General features: G+C 36.3%; 1 long non-coding RNA gene across 11 annotated transcripts in view; it reads left to right on the top strand.

The window, feature by feature from the left end:
- LOC106009481 (uncharacterized) overlaps window positions 1-15,235 on the top strand; it is a 227,400-nt gene that overhangs the window by 203,436 nt on the left and 8,729 nt on the right. For 9 of the 11 annotated variants that reach the window (XR_015442515.1, XR_015442514.1, XR_001183553.3 and 6 more), the window contains 2 exons: window positions 13,283-13,478; window positions 13,979-14,014. This is a non-coding gene — a long non-coding RNA (uncharacterized LOC106009481). Of the gene's footprint in view, window positions 1-2,242; window positions 13,245-13,282; window positions 13,479-13,978; window positions 14,015-15,235 lie in introns of those variants that run through there. The other 2 variants (XR_015442522.1, XR_015442525.1) reach the window with 2 other exon arrangements.

Raw genomic sequence — 15,235 nt, 5'->3', positions numbered from 1 at the left:
TGAACTACATAGTGAAACCTTGTCTCAAAAACAAACAAACAAATAAACAAATAAAGAAACAAAAGTTATCAAAATTAGGGCTTTTATACAGCATCAAATTTTTATTAGAATTACTCATTTTCAAAGTATAGAGTGAAAATCATGCTATCTGGGGGTATTTGAGATTAGGATAATTTCCATCTAAGATCATGTAACTTCTTGTTTTCTGCTGCTTCTCCTATCTTTTCTTGTATTAGAAAAAAATCTTTACATGCCATTTTTTAAAAAGTCATTAACAGGCTGTTGTGATGCAGTGATGGTTTCTGCATTTACATTCAGTCATTTTTCAATCATGAGTTTTATCATGGTAAAACTTTAGGATATGCTTTTTACACTAAGCACATTTATTATTGTATTGCTTAACAATAAATATGTTTTTGTCTAAATATTAAGATATTGGCAGAGTTGCTATATTTCTGTAAAATGAGACTCCTTATGAAACAGGAATCATACTGGCTATATCTAATTATGTTTTATAGAAGTTACTTGTAATGTGGCAAAGTTTTAAAAAATCTAGTGCAATCTGAGTTACCAACGGTAGACCTACTATTATTTTGATATCGGGAGTTCAAATTTACTAGCTGATAATTGGATGAATTCAGCGACTAAGTCTAATGTTTGGGTCATATTATAGAAAAACAATAATAAGAAGAGGCAGTATAGACCCTGTGTATGGGGAGATAAGAGTTCATAAGCACTGACTAATAAAATGAGATAAACACATAATGACCCTTTTTAGAAATAAACTACCATGATAATAAAAGGGCATGAAGGAAGGATTATAGTTAATTCTTAAGTGTGGGCTTTTAAAATATTATTATTGCATTGTAGAGTTATATTGTGTTAAAAGAATTTTTAATTCTAAATATTTTTATATATTCTAACCATATTAAGCAATGGCTAATTCCTAATGTTGGTAGGGAAGGGAGCACTTTTATAAAAAGTGGCAAGAGTAGCAATTAAAAACAGATTATTTGGGAAGAAATTTGATAATAAATATGAAAATGTACTAGTCTTTGACTAGGCTGTGGCTCTTGCAGACATTGAGCCTAGTGAAACAATCATGTAAATGCACAAGATTAAAATAAACAAGGTTATGTTTGCTATAACATCACTCATGATAATGAAAATCTAGAAATAATCTGTAGTAGAATGATTGGACAAATCAAGTCATTATAAGAAATAATGTCTGAATACATGGACATGGGTGGGTATCCATGATCTTTCTTTGAATATGACAGTTTACAAAGTAGTATGTATAGTGTGGTTCCAGAAATTATCAGAAAAAAAGCTATACATGCTTACAGTATGAAAATGCTTACAGTTTATGACAGAAGAGACAAATCAGTAGGGACTCAATTTCAGAGATAAGGGATTTTTGTTTTCCCTTTCTACTTCATATCCTTCTCCATTATTTGAATGTAAATTTCAACAAATACATAAAGACATTCCTCATTTAATGATTGAGTACTGCTCTTGCAGCGGTTGTTAAAAGGATTGGTCCCTAAGTGAGAAATTGTATACAGTATGTATATTACAAGTTTCAGAACAAAGAAATGGCCAAAGGAAATTTCAACTTGATGACTTTGCTTTTATATGCATATCTCTTACACGGATTATTATAATGTATAACAGAACACAAAACTACAGTCCTGTATTGTACAGTACCATCAGCAAAAATTACAGTACAGTACTGTAGAAGAAGCCACCTAAGGCCACACTGCCCCTCGCATTCCTGCATTCTTAGTCTGAATGTGGGTCAAATATGAGAGGTGGGTGGTAAGCTCAAACACCGCACCACGATAGTAAGCCCAAATAGTCATTAAACAGGTAAGTCGTTAAATCAGAACCATTTCTATGCATTTCTAATGGAAATTAAAAGCATATAGGATAGATAAGTAACTCTATAGAGGACTAGCACTCTGAAAATTGTGGATTGAATTGCATACTTTGTGTAAAAAGTGTTAGATCATTTTTTCAATAATTTTCCTGTTACCAAATTTGTTAGAAGTACAAGAACAATCAATACATGTAGATTAAACTTAAGTACCTCACAATTTAAGAATTAAAAAATTTTAAGTAGCTCTAAGAGAATAGGTAAGTACAACTTTCACTTGTAGGTTAATTAATGAGCTGTCAAAGATTGTAAAGTTGGCTCTCACTTCTTGCTTAGCAAATCCGTTCGTTAACTTCTTTCTTGCAGAACTGACCAATGTGCGCAAAAATACTCAAGACTAGAAGTTTCCCAGGTTGAGTGTATGTACCCGTTTTTTCCTGAATGGGTGAACCAGTATGACCAGAGTGCTCCAGCAGCTTATTGCAAAGCTTTCTCTAATGGAAATCCCATACTCTGTCATGCTAAATGCAACAGGAAACTATAAGTTGGATTTATAAATTATTATGGAAGTTGGCACAGGAAACCAAAGAGGAACACTTTTAAACAATGCCACTATTGTAAGTACAGTGGATTTTTTCCATCAGCTTTGAAAACATTTGTTTCCTCATAGCAACGATGACTTAATTGTTCAGGATGGTGACAGAATGGGCCATCTGTGGTGTTTATAGATAAGACTGTGAGGGGCCCTTCCATGGTCGTAAAACAAGGGTAGCTCCTAACTTCTGTCAGCGTTCAAAGTACAAAGCCATGCTTCCTCTTGTAAAATTCTAGAGCTGGAAGAGATGTTATTGCTTATTTCATTCAATCTCTCATTTTAGAAATGAGAAAATAAGAATCAAAGAGACCAAATTATATACTTCATCAAACCCACAAAGTCTTAAGATGAAAGTGTCCAGGATTCGGCACAAGCACGCCGGTGGCCCAGATGTCCGTGTTACCCACTACAGTTGTGCCCAGCAAGCTCTCCTAATCAGCGTTTGCCTGGGGCTGCACGAGGAGGTTTCCAACAGCTGGCAGAGGAGGGAGAGAGAGCAAAGCGTGACGTACGAACTGTCTGCTTAGCGTGTGTGGTGTAGGCTAAAGCTGGACTGAGACTTCACTAAAGCCTCTTTCCATGGTGGCCTCTCCTTTGGCAAAAAAAGTTGCCCAACAGGCACCGATTCTGTTAGCACAACTGATTCTCCTCTTCTGTGACAGAAAGGATGACCTGCGATTGGAATTTGCAGATTCATGGGTGGCAAATGGCTTGGAAGGGGAAAGATGGAAGATCGGGAACAAGAAGTTCTGGGATCATGGTGTGTGACTGGAATAATGACAGTGGGAACAAAGTGTCAAGATCTTTGTATTTCACGCTTGAGTCTGAAGGACAGTCACTAAACCACCAAGTCATCAACAGTAGACCAAGTCAGCCAGCCAATGCCAGTCATCCTGACTTCAGAGACTCCAAAGAGCACATGGACAGAGTAGCCGTGGTCTCAGGGATGGAGGTTTGACCTGGGCCCAGCCACACAAGCTCCCGCTTACTGAGGCTGATTAACATCTGGCCCTGCTAAATAACCAACAGAGGCCAACAGAAAGCCCTCAGTACCTCAGCACTTGTTCAGGAGACCAATCAGACCCCTAATGACAAATTGAATACATTCATCTTCTTCGATGCTGCAAAATGCAGCAATTAATTTTGAATGAATACTTTTTGAATCTACATTATATCCCAGGTGTGGATATGCCTTTTCAGTTTTAAGTATCTCATACTACACAGTTACTATTGATTACAGAGTTTTGTCTGTCAACACGGATGCTCATATAACATTACTTCGGACTAAGGCAGCAGTTCTTAATGAGGGCCCATTCCACACCGCACACCTCAACCCCTAGACATAGGTCCAAGTCTGAAGACATTTTGGTCATCATGGGAGGATGGATGCTGCTGACATCTAGTGGTTAGAGGCCATTGCTGCTAAAGATCCTATGATGCACACCACAGTCCTCTTCAATAAAGACTTATTTGGTGCAAAATGTTAGCATGCCACTGTCTAGGTACTCCAAGCCAAGAAACCCCTGTACTGTTTTCCATATTGGCTACACTAATTTTTATCTCACAAACAATGGACAAGCATTCTTTTTTCTCCACATCCTTGTCAACACTTACTTCTTGACTTTTTGATAATACTCATTCTTACAGGTTTGAGGTGATAGGTCATTGTGGTTTTCATTTACTTCTCCTTGATGATTAGTGATTTGGGGCATTTTTTCACCTACCTGTTAGCCATTCATGTATCTCTTCTGAAAACTGTTTATTCAGCTTCTTTGCTCAATTTTTAAATCAGATTATGTGTTTTCTTGCTATTGAGTTAATTGTCTCATATACTTATCAGATATATAGTTCATAAATATTTTCTCCCATTCCACAGGTTATCTCTTCACTACGTTTATTCTTTCCTTTATCATATAAGGGCCTTGCTTTATAGTACAGGAGGGGCAACAATGGACTCATGATCATGAGACCCGTTGGTCCTGTTATAAACCGCCTTGTCCAAAAGCAACAGCATTAAAGAGCATTAGAATATTTTATAGAAGGTATAGGTGAAGCATCTACTTGAAAATGATAATAAACAAAGTCAGGGAGTCATCTTCCAAGATAATAAATGACAATTATACGGTGTTGTGCCCATTAGTTAGAATACATGGTGCCGGGAACCAAGGATTGAAAGTAGGAATGGCCTGTAGAGATTTTCTGCTTCCTTTTTTTTTGAAATTCTGAAACTTATTTAGTGGCCTTAGTTCCTGACATGGATTTCTGCCTGTGTTCTTTAGATTCCAAATCCCAAGGAACCAGTGGGCAAGGAAGGAGCTCCATATTGATAGAAGCAGTTGATCTAAACATCAGGAGAAAGGGTGTTATAACACACTAGGGACAGGGAGGAACATGTTTGGCACTTGGTTATTGCTTGGTACATCTTGGCACAGTCTGAGAAGGGCTTAGTGACCAGCTGTTTAGGCAATCAGTGACAGAAGTTTGGTCACCTGACCAGGTAGGCCACCAAGACCAGCACAGGTGCTAGCTGTGGGAGAAGAGACTCTAGGACAGACTATAGAGGAAGAAAACGATGACTTCCAACAGCTGAGGAAAAGCTGTGCTTAGCCCCCTTCACTTTCTTCTAAGAAGTTTACTCTGGGAAAGAAGCCCTTCAGAGTCCTGGACAGATGATATTCAGACACAACAGGGTCCAAACCGATTCACCTTCCCAGATTCACCTTCCTGGATGAAAAGGCCAATTCCATCAACTCCTGGGAGTACTGCTGGCTGCTACCTCCCAGCTCTGTTTTCTTTGGAGGTTTCTTTCTCCTAAAGAGAGGCACATTGACCAAGTTCACTCCTCTTCCAGAGGACCTGCCTCATCCAAAGACTAGGTTGATGTGGGTATAAATGCCTGACTCCATTTTTAAAGGACCATCCAAACCTCAAGGCTCCCCTTGGGGTGCCCTAGCTATTGTGATTACCACATTGCAGCCCATCTTCTCCCTGAGCCCAGTTCTACTTTCTTCCTATCATGCAGTTGTTGATCCTAACAGTAAATCTTCTACAAACTTTATCTTTATTAAGCTCCATCTTATAGGCAACCTTCTGGTAAATTTGATCTATGTTTTATAATATATATATATTCCATGCACTTAAAGAAAGTATGCTGCTTAAGCTTGCTAGAACTTTCTTTCTTCCTTAAAAGCTCACTTGTTTTTCAACTGTCTGTTCATAGATTTACATCATTCATGCTCTCCCTCACTTTTGCCTATTGTCTTTCATTTTCAGGAAAATGTTCTATTAGAAGCCAGAGTAGCAACTTTTGGAAATTGAGAGAAGAGCAAGTAAAAAGCTAACCTTCCTTCTTCTTTTTTAAACATGCAACAAGTACTCTGTGAGAAAAATGATTGATAGAGAGGTTATAATTAGTCTACCAAATATTTGGCCTGAAGTATTTGTTTATAAAGTGAAAACTCACCTTGGTTTTGACTCAGATTTTCCGGAGCTTCTTTTCTTTCTACCCCTTTCAAACACATTTTCTCTGTATATATGGAAGTTGATATCAGTCATCTTTAGGAAAACTGTAACTCTGAGTTGTCTGAGGTATTGAAATAGCTGTACCATATTTGTATGTGTTTTTCATTTTGTCTTCTTATGTATTGGTTTATATCATGGGTGAAACTGGCTAAAGTCAAGGGCCAATGCCACGTGCTAATAAGAACAATATTATAGCCTCACCAACGTTATAGCTGGATTAAAGTTAATAGTCAAATTCTTATCTTTCTTGGGCAGACCTCAGGTCTAAATATGTCACTCAGGAAATAAACCATTCCCTTAAATGCAAATTTCTGGAGAAAAGCAACAAACCCTCAGATAAGAGGTGTAACTGGAATAATTTCTGCTTTCATGTTTAATAAATTTTACCAGGAAACCCCCTTACAATTTCTTCTTTCTTTTTGTCACTTAGGTTTGTTGCGTTTCTCAATGTTTGTTCCTTTTATCTAATTTGTTCAATTTATTTTTACAAAATTGATCACAGTGTCTAATCTTACATTCCTGCTTGTATAATCTAATTTCCACCTGATACCGTTTACCCTAGTCAAAAGAACTTCTTCTAGGTTGTTTTTATACTGCATATCTGGTGACTAATTCTTGTTTAATTTCACAAATTATTTTTCTTTCATAAACTTAGAGATGTTGTTCTATTGTCTTCTACTTCTCATTGTGTCTGATGAATCAACCTTCTTTCTTATTGGTTGTTGGTTCCTTGCATTTAATGTGTAATAATTAATATATCTTTTTTTCCTGTTGCTTTGTAATATTGTTTAACTTTGATGTTCACAGTTTAGTATGAAGTGGCTGGCATTCCACTATCCTTTCTTTGATGTTTGGTTAGATTCTTGTAATTATGGATGCACATTTAAAAGTAAAGCTTTGAAATATTCCCATCAATATTTCCGCAAACAATTTTTCTACTCACACTCTCCCTTTTTTTATCACTCAAACTACACAATATTAATTTATTCGCTAATATTCTTGTTGACATTTTGATTTGGAATTTTAAAGTAATTTTTTGAAGATTTTCTCATAATTATTCGTAACTTCAAAAAAAATCCTAAATGAATAAAATGGTAAGCACTGCCGGTAATTGATATTACACCTATAAGTTGGCAGTTTTTTCTCTTTTTTTCCATACTTTATACCTCATTTTCTTTATGTCTTATTGATCAAGATTAATTATAATAACAATCTTTATCTAAGAATTTATCTAAAAATCTATTATACAAATTGGCATGGGATAGCCAGGTAGCAAATTTCATGATTAAAAAATGCAGCTTGCTAAGGTTTTTGAAAGATATCTTCTACTGATTCCAGAGAGTTTCCTAATTTTGAGTGTACTGTATCTCCACTTTAAAATAGATTTTGAAAAAGGAAACTAGATAAAGAAAATGTGTTTTTTTAATAAAATGGAGTACTACTCAGCCATAAAGAATGAAAAACTAGAGACATTTATAGGTAAATGGATGCATATCGAGGCCATACTCTTGAGTGAAATAAATAGGACACACATGTGTAAATACCGAAGTTTCTCTAGTGTGAGAAACTGAGAGTGTAAATAAGGATGAAAATGATTAAAATGAATAATTGGTAATTTGAAATAGGAAAAAAGATCCAAAGATGAAGGAGTGAAGGGATGGGAAGGGGAAAGGAAAAGAGGGAAAGAAAAAACTATGAGAAAAGAAAAAACAATGGAAACGAAATCTATGTAAATAGGGAAGGGTGGAGGGGGTGAAGGGCGCACAGGTAATGCGGAAAAAATAAGAACCAAGATATATCATGTACAGGCACAAACACTAAATGATAAATGTAAACAAATTGTATACCTAAAATGTACCAATAAAAGAACAACAAAAAAAATTAAAAACAAAATAGATTTTGAAATGTATTATTATTTTCCTCTAACTACTGGAAAATATGAGAAAATTGTTTGCTATTCTCTAAACATTTCCAGTTGTCTCTGAACTGTTTTGAATGCACACAGGATATCATTTCTTTGTTTCCTGGAAGTCAGGTTGCCCATATGACTTTCTTTGGCTTAAAAAGTATGAGCAGAAGAAATGTTTGCCACTTCTGGGCAGAAATTTTCAGAGCCAGTGCGTTTCACCAATGTCTGTTTTTCCATCCCTGTGACTGTGTAAGTATATGTGAAGAAGGAGCTTCGCTTCGCCTGGCCTAAACCAGTCTTCCACTTAAGGCAATTCCAGTGATTACAACATATGCATATCGTATCCCATACCTTTGATTTTTATTTTGTATAAATTTTTGTTGATAATATAACACAAATTTAACATACTTTGTGTATCTAGTAGCCAAAACCAGGTAAACAGCACAGATTAGGGAATATTTTCTTAGGATTTCTTTTTAGGAATAAAATGAATAAAAAATAATTAAACATATAACCACTGTCCTTGGGGGGGATAATTGTTTATTAAAAGAAATTAAATAAGTTCTTAAAGGCAAATCTACATGGGCATATTTTCTTAGAAAAAAGAAAAAGGAAAGAAACAATAAAAAAGAAACAAGGAGTAAAAGAAAGAGAAAGCAGAAAGAAGGAAAGAATGAAGAAAAGGAGAGGGAAGCAATGAAGAAAAAGGTTTTTTTCTAGAAAGAGTAATTCAGAAGGGCTTCCATGGTAAAGGGGGCATTTCAACTGGGGTTGAAATACTAAAATAATAATGATGAGAAAATTCTAGGCAGGATCTATTAACAAAATATACTATGAAAAGATGTAATAATGAAACAGTAAATTATACAGTGTGGTTCACTTTAATAGCATAGTTAACTTGTAGAAATATGAATTTGATTTTGTGGGCATCATGGATTTTTTAATAGAGGAGAAATTTGGTTATTGTGTTGGGAAAATAATTATTGTTGCTGTTATATTTAGGATGAATTGATAGAGGCGGTACTAGAGGTCATGACAGGATTGGGAGGGACAGGGAGTTTTAATTGTTGAAATGTGACAGTGAAGGCCTTGGAAAGGGGATAGGAATGCAGAGAGACCCCTGAGCTTTGTTGAGCTACATGGTTTTCAGATGTTTTCACCTATAATTTAGCACTTCATTCCTGCGTATTATAAACCAAGGAAATAAAGTCTATAACTCGGTGCAACTTAAGGGATAGATAAATACCCAAAACATAGTTTTATTGAACTCTGATTCAATATGCTGATGTTAAAAGAACCAAAGATGAAAATACAGAGGTCTATGGAAAAACATTGGGAGCACACACTTCTGGAAATTGAGTAGTTTTTCTTTCTCTCTCTCTCTTTTTTCTCTCTTTCTTTTCTTTTTCGGCTTTATGCTGCACAATAGGCAATTGTGATTCAGGTGTATTTGTTTATTCGGGTAGAAAAAAAATCCTCCCACTGAAACAAAAGTGCCATTATAAAGAGCCAGACAAAATCAACAACACCCTGCTTTTCCATGTCTTATATGACCGGGGGGGGGGGCACATTCAGGGAGTGTTGATCAGACTTTCTTTGTGTTCTTCTTTTAAAAGGCATCTTGCAAATTGTAATACTTCTCCATGTTCTAAAACGTCATTTGTCCAGGGCAGAAGAGTTGGGTGTCAAGCGTAAGGGAGTTGGTCTAGAGGTTTCTAAACTGGTCACTTACAAAATCATTTCATAACATATTTGTCAGCACATCTTTCTTCCAGTTCTGGCTTTGTTACCTTCTGTTTTCAATGTAAATGGTGGTACAAAGTGAGCTATCTTCCTGCTGTTCAAAATAACTATGTATTTGAGTAAAACTTATAATGTTGGATTCTACTTTTAGCTAGGAAATGCAAACAAAGCTTGATGACTGCTTGTTCCTTGACCCCAAATTCATTCCATGTTGCTATAGCATCACTCCTGAGAAAATGGGCCTGCCTGTTTTCCTCCCCATAGACACACTCAATGGGCTTTTGTCAGCTCTTGAATTATAGCATTAAAATTGAAACACTAAGGATTTAATGAAGGATTATTATGACACTCCGGTGCATTCTTTCTCTTGCCATTAGCAACAACCCCAAGTATGAAGTAAAATAATTAAGAGGTACTGTGTTCCAGAAAGATGAAGGGTCTACCTTGCATTCTTGGAGTTACATAAGCTGAGTTGTATGCATTGTTATTACCATGAGTAGAGTACTGGTAGTATATAATACCAGTCCATTGATTGTTTTTCCTTTAGTTTAGCAAATCTATACAGACAAAAGATATTTTCACAGCACCCCTCCCACCCCAGATGAACTTTCATTTGCTGCTTCCAATTTCTGAGAGATATGCAGCTACTATGGCACAGGGTTCTCCATCTTAAATCCTTCAAAGTGAGATTGCAATAAAAGAATCCACACCCACACCTTCAGAGATCTGCCTGTCTGTATGGGATGGTAATGACTGAACCTCGTCCAGATAGGAAGGATTCTGGGAGAATTGCCTGATGAAACCTAAATGAATGGAATGGACAATTAATGTTACAATACTGTTCTTTCCTTGGTTCTGTCATTGCATTTAAGAAGACATCAAAATAAGTAATAAAATATAGACATTGTTTGAATTTTTGTTTGATTATGTAATTGGAGAAAGTGTTTTATAAGCAATTTTTCAACTACATTTGTTGTCTCTTGCAAGCATTTGTAGCTGTGGCTGTACATCACTTACCTCTTTCCTATTCTAGTGTCCAGGCTTATCTTCAAGGTTCTCTTTTTCTTTTTAGCACAGGAATCATAACAAGTCCTATTGCTCTCCCAGCTATCAGACTATGATTTCTCCTCCTGTATTCCTTCTCGCTAGCTCTTTTCAAAATGGTAATGTTTTTCTGTTTGGAATAAATTCAAATTCATTATAGAAAAAACAACAACAACAGAGAAATACCAAAAAAAAAAAAAAAAAAGAAAGAAAGAAAGAAAAGAAATAACAAGCCATAAACAAGTAAGTAGTCTTTTAGATTTTCAGTACCTAGAGATAATATTTTTTAAACCAAATTTGAGTCATTTTCTATAGCTAATAAAAATGAGACTTATTTTCACTAAGAATGTCAAGGACTTCACTGTGTTTTTCTGTACAGGAAACTCTATTACCAGTTTCTTGCATTTCCTTTCAGTGAAATCTATGCATATATCTTTATATATGCTATTTTCACCTAAAAATGATAAACTTCACCTTTTCAACCTCTTGCTTTTCACATAACCATAAATCTTGAAATCAAATAGGTTCAGAATTTGTGTGGGGAGCCTAGTGGTGAGAGTCTTGTGGAGCTAGAGGTTTGGAGGATTTGAGGGAGGACACTTGCTTAAAAGTCTCCTTTCCTAAGAGAGCACATTGCTATTAGGGTTCAGATAGATGCAGTTAGCCAACAAATGGCAGGGGTAACGAAGCATGCTTTTATTCCACTTCACTCAGAAAATATTTGCTGTGGGTAAAAACAAAAATTGTTCATATTATTTTGGTTTTTCATGGTTTGTATGGAGCTACAGTAATTTGGCTATTGAGTTTCTGAACGAGAGATTTTTTGGTAGTTTCTTGTTGTTTGCTGTCACAAAACAATGCTGCAATAAACATCCTTGCAAATATGACTTTATTCACATATGTGAATATACTCTTACTCCAGTGTATTAGCAAGCTTTCCCATCACGGGGACCCAATACCTGACACCTACAACATAAGAGAGGAGAGGTTTAATTTGGCCATAGTTCAGGGGATTCAGTTCAGGGTTTCCTGCCTCTAAGACACAAACATCATGGTAAAAAGATATAGCAGAGCAAAGTTGCCTAACTCACAGCCTCCAGGAAATAGCAGGAGAACAGTTGCAGAGACGAAGAGCTGAGGCACCAGACATAGACTCCAAGTCCACACCTCCATGCCCCACTCAGGAATACCCATGGAATGCTCCACCAAACCCCTGGGTAGATCCCAAAGCAATCAAGTTGGCACTGTACCCTAAGAGCCACATTCAAATTACTAGAAATTGAAGTACTTAGGCCACAACTTAATACTCATAGATATCACCATCAGTGACCCAAGCCAGGAGTTCGGGGAACCTCTGTAAACTGGGGTGCTCCTGGAGCCAGTGGCTTTGCTTTGGGAAGCAGAGTAGGAGATCAAGTTCCCCTAGAGGATTGGCTCTGCCACTTTTCATGTAATACTGAGATGCTGTTGGGTCCAGGCCAACTGTGCCTTTGAACACATGGTTTTCCTTTGGCAAGTGTGGCTTGTTGGGCCTGGTTCACTTTGGTCATCATTGAATTCCAGTTGACCCAGGCCAGAGAATCACAAGGCTTCTGTGAATGAGGTGTTAAGCTTTGCCCAAAGCCCAGTTGCAAGCTACTTTTCCAAGAAAGTTTCCCAGTGTCATGAGACAGGTGCATACAACCTTTGGTCTGTCTGGGGAATGGAGAGGCCTCTCTATACAGTGGCTGAAGTCAGGATGAAGGTAAAGGCAGTAAGGAGAGAGGATATGAAAGTTGGAGGGCTCCCATGCCAGGAAGTAAGATATTTGCATTCAATTCGAGCAGATTTTGGATAGGTACCAGCTCACAGCTCAACCAAAAGAACTTGTAATGATTTTGGCCTACCCAAAATACTGTTGAATTTATTTCAACTTTGGGGATGCTTTGGTTCATGAGCCACAGCTTCAGTGCCTTTTACCTGGTGCCGCAGAGCTTGCTTCCCATTGTCATGGTAACTATTACGAACCTCCCCCCCTCCCAGAGAATAGAGTGCAATGGCCAAGCATTATTGGGGCGTCTCATTTCAGTCCTCCCACTGCTGGGCCTCAAAGCATCCATTAACTGGGAGCACAACGAGGGCCGCTCCCTACACCCCTCCTTCTTGCCCAGGGTTTGTTTTCAGATGCCAGAGGGTCCTGTCATATCCCCAAATTTGGCCTGCAGGACTCTACCTTTCTCCGACTGACATTCACATGTAAGTCAGTATCCTGTGATTATCACCCAAACTATTAAGAACTGTGAAGGATTTGAGATTCTCTAATTTTCAAGCTAGCAAGTTAGTCTTCCCCAGTTACATTGATGTAAAAGAATTCATGGGACTCCTGATCAAAGACAAAAGACTTTATTGCAGCATTATAAGCACTATGAGCACCAGCCTACATTTGACAGCTTCCTTTGTCTCCAAACCCTGTGGAAGTGACACAGATGGCCACAAATACAAACTATACAAGCCATGCATGCAATCGTTTGCATTCCAGGAAAGGAACTCTCCACATAGAGAATGTGAATATTTTATAAGACAGTAAAGTATGTCTTCCTTTTTTTTCTTCCAGAGGGAAACGTTTTCTTTATTACAGTGGATAGTAAGCATGCCATCTCTGTCATTCAAAGTTATTCATTATGGAAACATGCTTAAAAAGATCCAGATGAAAAGACAGTCAGCGCTTCTGTTCCCAAGATGTGTCAAAATGTGAGAGGCCCACGGATAATTGCTTTCCAACATATTCTATCATTTGGATGTACTTAAAGGTATTCAAATACTATTCCACCCCCACCATTCATGAGCATTCTTTTATTAAAAACTGTTACTATCTGATGGAATAATCCTTAGGCACTGTTTATTTTTACTGGATAATTTACCACATGGAATTCTTATATAGAAGTGGTAAATTAAGTGGTTAAAGCAAACAATGGTCATTGGTGAGAGCCAATAGGATCAGGAAACAACAGATATGGATTCCAAGGACTGCAGATATTTGAATGCTCTGAAAGAGGACATATGTGTAAAATATTTTTGCAGCAGAAAATAACAAATTTGAACTGCAGGTTCAAATAACATACAACTTTAAAGAATGAAAGAATAATCTTTTTTTCTTCTTAATATGAACTATGCAATAATAAAATTTAAAATAATCTGTAACAGTACAAAATTGCACCAGTATTGAAAAAATCTTTACAAAGTCAACAAGATACTCACATAATTTTAAATAAAAAGTTTTACTAAACTTTAAAAAAATTTATCATTCCAGGCTTGTACAGATTTAACCAGAAAATGGAAATAGAAGGTAAAGAACTCTGTCTCATCTTATAAACCAAGTATGGTCTTAATAACAAATCAGATATATTTTTCTATTAATTACTGTAACAAACTACTACAGGTTTAGTTTCTGTAAGCAACACATGTATCTGCCTGCCAAAATCAGCAAGCAAATATGGGAAAGGAAAACTAAACAACATGGATGTATTTGTATATATTCTAAACAATATTTCGACAAAAAAAGACTAACATGAAAATCTTAATCCATAACTATTTTATAGTCAAGAAATTCAACATTGCTAAATATCTCAGAAAAAATCTGTACATTGAATTATGATGTTAAGAGAAATATCGTATAATCATCTCTGTAGGGACAGAAAACAATAGCTACACTTCAACAATTATTTACAATATTAAAATTATTCTTAGGAAACTAGAATTAAAAGAGAATTGCTATAATTGGATAAAAGGGGGCAACAGAAACCACATCAAATATCAACCTTTGTGCCAAAATTTGAAAAGTGCTCTCTTTAAAATTAGAAACAAGAAGACAACTGCCATCCAGTGTAGAAGTCTAAAACAATCATGATAAAAAGAAACAGAAGTTCTAAGGTTCTGAAATCATTATAATTCAGAGATATAAAACTCTATAAAGAATCTACAGAATTAATAAGACAATACAGCCAGATGACTAGAAAACTGTATACTTGTAATTTTAAAGTAGGTATCATTTACCTTAGTAATCAAATACAAGATATATAAAATTACTTAACAAAAGTATACAAAGGCAAGCCAGCATAGTTGCACACACCTGCAATCCCAGCTACTCAGGAGGCTGAGGCAGGAGAATTGCAAATTCAAGATCAGCCTGGGCAATTTGGCAAGACCCTATCCAAAATAAAAAAATTAAAAAGAGCTGGAATATAGCTCGGTGGTGACATTCACAAGAGCCTGGGTTCAATCCCTAGTACAGCAAAATGAATGAATGAATGAATGAATGGATGAATTTAAAAAGAAAGAAAGAGAGAGAGAAGGAAAGAGGAGCAGAGAAGCTAGCACAGTGGTAGAGCCCTTTCCTAGCATTTAGGAGGCCCTGAATTCAATCCCCAATACCACAAACACACAAACACACACGTGTGTGTTTTAAATCTTTCTGAAGAAAACATTTAAAAGAATTTAGATGTTAAAGACAACCTAAATAAATTCAAATCTTTTCCATCTTCAAGGAAGACTTGTTATAAGGAAATTG

Source organism: Heterocephalus glaber, unplaced genomic scaffold, assembly GCF_053883595.1.
Source record: "Heterocephalus glaber isolate CG9 unplaced genomic scaffold, H.glaber_assembly_v1.0 deba00001550, whole genome shotgun sequence".
Classification (NCBI taxonomy): Eukaryota; Metazoa; Chordata; class Mammalia; order Rodentia; family Bathyergidae; genus Heterocephalus; species Heterocephalus glaber.
This window is presented reverse-complemented; position numbering and strand designations above follow the sequence as displayed.